Raw genomic sequence first — 5,360 nt, 5'->3', positions numbered from 1 at the left:
AAGAAGGGCTACAAGGATAGCCACCATTTTTGTCCTAGCCATTCAATGTCAGTATGAACTCAGGACATAACAGAACCTCTACTGTAACATCCTGTAACTCAGTGGTGTCCCATATTTTCTGATTAAGGAGATTATAGGGCCACAGAGGAAAGTGTTTGATGGTGTATCATCCGTCTAAGGAGAGTTACCTACAGACAAAACACTCTCTCAGGGTTTCACAGAGATCAAGTTGGTTAAGCAATGGCCATGACTCATCCACATGGCTGACACTGACAAAGGATCTACCAACTGTGGTACATGGTTTCAGGGTAAATCCTGAGGGATTTTGACTGATATTGGAAGATAGAAAAGTTACATTTCTTGTTATATGAGAAGTTACATTTATAATTTACTATATAATAAAAATTACATTTCTTGTTCTATATTGGTCTTAACCATCCAGGAGAAAAGAATAAAAATGGAGTATAGAAAGTAAGGCCATTTTATTATGCTGAACAGTAAAAGGCTCAAGTCATCAACTTCTGACATTGCCAGTCCTTCCATTATCCCACTACCATTATGAACTCCTGGATTATGTTGGATTATTTCGCTGAATTCACAAATTTACAATATTTAAATGGCAATGGAATACCCATCTCTGCCAAAACTAAATAGAAAAATGGGATAAAAATGAGGGACCAGAGATGACTGAGGGCCACGGGATCCTGAACAGACCCAGAGCACAGGCCCGGTGAGTGAGTGAGATGACTGAGGGCCACGGGATCCTGAATAGACCCAAAGCGCAGGCCCGGAGAGTGAGTGAAATGACCAGGGCCGTGGGATCCTGAACAGATCCACAGCGCAGGCCCTGCCAGTGAGTGAGACGACCGGGGCCTCGGGATCCTGAATAGGCCCAGAGTGAAGGCCCACCAGTGAGTGAGACGACCGGGCCGTGGGATCCTGAATAGACCCAGAGTGCAGATCCAGCACAGAACCCTTCAGCAGAAGTCCGTGCAAACAGGCTAGAGGCAAGACCCACACAACTGATTCAAGAGCAGAACATCTTGCCAGAGAGACACAAAGGGTTCAACTCTAACGGCTGCAGCAGAAAGAAGTGGAGCACAGCAGCCAGATCCAAGCAACACCCACCTGGAGGAATCTGAACTTCATAGATCCTGCCCTGTTGCAAAGGTAATAACTCTATCCAAGCTCTACACCAAAGGTCAGAAGACAGTGGTATACAAAATGAAACAGAGTAGGAACAAAATGCAGTCTCAGGCCCCGAGTCCACCCAGTACGACTGCAGAAGACAATAGCACTGAGGAAACTGGAAATCACACACCAGATATCTCTGAAATAATAGTGTTGGCAGTAAAGAATCAACTGCAGAAAGGTATAGAAGAAATCAGATCAGGAATAATTTCAGAAATAAAAAATATAGTGGTAACTATAATGAAAGAAGTACTAAGTGCTTCTAAAGAATACACTGATTAAAAAAATAGAGGAGAATATAAAAATGATGGAACCCCTGAATAAACAATTTAGGAAAGAAATAGAATCTATGAAGCAGGTTCAAAATGATACACAGGAAATTAAAACCTCAATCACAAGCTGGCAAAACCGTTTGAGGGACAGTGAAAATAGACTTTCTGACCTGAAAGACACCATTGCAGCTAGTGAAAAATTAAGAAAAGATCTCTTTAAAACAACCAAGATGCAGGAAAAAATAATTCAATACCTGCAAGAAAATTCAAAGATGAACAATGTGAGACTAATAGGCATCAATGAGAAGGAAGGAGTCAATACAAATGATATAAAAACAATATGGGCAGAAGTAATAGCAGAAAACTTCACAAATAAGGGGAACAATCTGACATTCCTGTAACCAAAGCGTATAGCACTCCAAATAATATCAATTTAATTAAAAACCACACCCAGACACACAATAATCAAGATTCCAGAAATTCAGCATAGGAACAGTATACTAAAAGCCGCTAAAGAAAAGAAACAGATCACATTTAAAGGAAAACCCATCAGAATAATGGCAGATTTTTCTGCACAAACCATCAAGTCAAGAAGAGCATGGAGCAAAGTACTTCAAGTCTTGCAACAAAACAAATTCCAACCCAGACTGATCTATCCTGCAAAACTTCCTTTCAAATATAATGCGGAAGTGAAATACTTCCATGACAAAGAACAACTAAAAAAATTCATGATGACAAAACCAAGCCTACACAGACTACTAAATGGTTTTCTAGAGAGAAAGCAAATTGATCATAGCCCCATGAATGAGAATGGAAAGAACCCGGCAAATAGGGCAAACAATTAAAGAGAGGAGAATAAGAGGTATACAATAGTAGTAATTTTCTGAATATTGCTTAATCTTAATTTTTGTTCTAAGATTTATACTGTATCTTTGACTTACAATTTATTTAAAAGACATTCTATGTCTTCTCTTAGTATTAGAAACTTTAAAAAATATATTTACATGTTTTGTTGACTTTAAAAGAAACAGACTTTTGTACCTATGTTGTTTATTTATTATTTCTTGCCTATATGTTGTAATATGAGAAACTACTTTGGCAGTAACAGTACACAATGTACGAACCATTGTTACTATCCTAAAATCTTGTTTTGAGATTTTTGTACCATTGTTTTTATTTTTCTTTCTTTAAAATAAAATAACTGATGTCAAGAAGGAAAAACAATGAGGGATCATTTTTATCTGTATACGCAAAATAGGATAGATACACAACTACCTTCTCTTAATTCAAAGAGAAGAAAACTTTGTACTAATGGTGTTTTGACAGGATATCATATCTGTATCTTGTGCTATGAATAACCAATATGAAAACAACAATATGCAATATATTAATTTTTGAAATTGTACTATTAATCTCTTTTGAAACTGTCTTATTGCTGTTTGTTTCTCAATAAAAGTAATAATGATAAAGAATAAATAAATGTAATAAAATGTATTTGAATACACACATAAAAACATGAATTCAGGAAGATGTACGGTTAGGATTATGATTATCAATAGAATTAGGGCTCTTGTCAATTTAGGGTTAGAATTAGAGTTAATGTTTTGGTTAGTGATGGAGTTAGGGATAGTGTTAATTTCAAGGATAGAGTTAGGGTTAGGTATAAAGTTATTATTATGTTACGGTAGGAACAAACTTAGGGTGAGGGTTTGTGTTAGGAATGGAGTCAGTATTCGAGTTAGGTATAGGTTTAGAGTTAGTGATAGTATTAGTGATAAAGTTATGTTTAATTTTAGGGTTTTGTACATAGCTAGGGTTAGTTTAAGGTATAGAATAAGGTTTAGGGCTAGAATTTGTGACAAGCTTAAGGTTAGGGATAGAGTAAGGGATAGAATAAAGGATAGAATTAAGGTTATTTTTAGAGTAGGCATAGAGATACGGTTAGGGTTAATGTTAAATTTAGGGTCAGATTTAGGGTTAAGGCTAGAGCTAGTGCTAGGATTAGGGTTAGTAATAGGAATAGTGTTAGGGTTTTGATTAGGTTTAATCATATAGTTTGCCAGGCAAACACTTATTCCACTAAGCTTATTTCCCTGGCCCAATCATATAGTTAATATATGGTTAGGTGTTGGGATAGAGGTAGATTTAGGGATCGGGACAGAATTGTGCTTTGGGTTATGGTTGGGGATAGGTTAGTATTAGGTTTAGGTTTATGGTTAGAGATAGCTTTAGGATTAGGGTTATGGATGGATTTATGATTAGGGATATTATTAAGATTATGGTTATTTTTAGGCATAGAAGGTTATGGATTAGAGATAGAGTTTTGCTTATTGTTAGATTTAGGGTAAAGGTTAGCCTTAGTGATAATGTTAGTTTTAGGTTTAGGTTTAGATTCATGTTTAGCATTAGGGATATAGTTATTGTTAAGGTTAGCTATAGAGTTAGTATTAGGGTTAGCAATAAATTTGGGGTTAGACTTAGATTTAGAGTTAAGGTTATGGTTTACTGCTAGGTTTAGATTTAGGATTAAGGTTTGGGATAGAGTTTGGCTTAGGGTTAGTAATATAATTAATGTAGTGATAGAGTTAGGGATAGGCGTAGGCTTAGGGTTAAGAATAGTGTTAAGGGGCAGAGGAGATGGCTTAGTAGAATAAATACTTTTCTGGCAAGTGCAAGGGCCTTAGTTCAATCCCAGGTTCCACCCCCCACAGAAAAAAATAATGTTAGTTTTAGTGTTAGAGTTAGGTATAGAATTAGCGTTCTAGTTAGGGTTAGGAACTGACTTACATTTAGGGGTAGTGTTGGGTATTAAATAAGCATTAGGGTTAGAGTTAGTGTTACAGTTAATGTCAGGGTTAGGGATAGAGTTAACGTTGGCTTTAGGTAAAGAGTAATATTTAGGGTTAGGTTTCGTCACAGAGTTAAGTTCAGGGTTAGAGGAAAGGTTAGAGTTAGGGTTAGTATAGGGGTAATGTTGGGGATAGAGTTAAGTTTAGGATCAGAGATTAGGTTAGAATTAGGAGTAGGGATAAATTTAAATTTAGAGATAGGGTTACAGTTAGTGATCACTTTAGGGATAAAGTTATGTTTAGGGTTAGAGTTAGAGATAGAGTTAGGTTTAGGGTTGGGGTAGAGTTTGGTCTAGGGTTAGGGTTGGGTATAGGGATAGAATTAAAATTAGGTTTAGGTTTGGGAAAGAGGTACGGTTAGGGTTAGGGATACATTCAGGACTATGGTTATATTTACACTTAGGTTTTGGGATATATTTAGTTAGAGTTGTTGTTACAAACTGTTACAATTAGGTTTATGGGTATTGTTAAAATCTATGTATACAGACATCTATTTTTAGGGTCAGGTTGTGATTAGGGTTAGGAATAGATTTATGTATAGTTTTAGGAGTATAGTTTTATAGTTCAGGTTATGGTAAGTTTGAGGACAGAGTTAGTGTTAGAGTTAGGTGTGGAGTTAGGCATAGAGTTAGTGATAGATTTAGGGTTAGTATTGCAGTTATAGTTAATATTGAGCTTAGGCATAGAATTATTACTATGATTCAGTTTGTGTTAGGGCTAGAGTTATGGTTAGGGTTATGTTAGTAGTAGAGATAGAGTTAGGGTTAGCGTTAAGGATAGAGCTAGGGTTAGAGTTAGGGTTAGGGTTGGGGAGACAGGTTTAGGTTGACTCTTAGCGATAGAGTTAAAGTTAAGTTTAGTGATAGAGTTACAGATATGGTTATTGTTATGGTCAGGGTTATGGTTATGGTTAGTGGTAGTGGTAGAGTTTGGTTTAGGGTAAGTGATACTGTTGGATTTAGTGTTACAGATATAGTTATGGTTATTGTTAGGATTAGAATATAGTGAAGGTTAGCTTTATGGCTATAGATTTATTTATGGTTATGCT

Source organism: Octodon degus, unplaced genomic scaffold (genome assembly GCF_000260255.1).
Source record: "Octodon degus isolate 3935 unplaced genomic scaffold, OctDeg1.0 scaffold00269, whole genome shotgun sequence".
NCBI lineage: Eukaryota > Metazoa > Chordata > Mammalia > Rodentia > Octodontidae > Octodon > Octodon degus.
Note: the sequence above shows the minus strand (reverse complement) of the source record.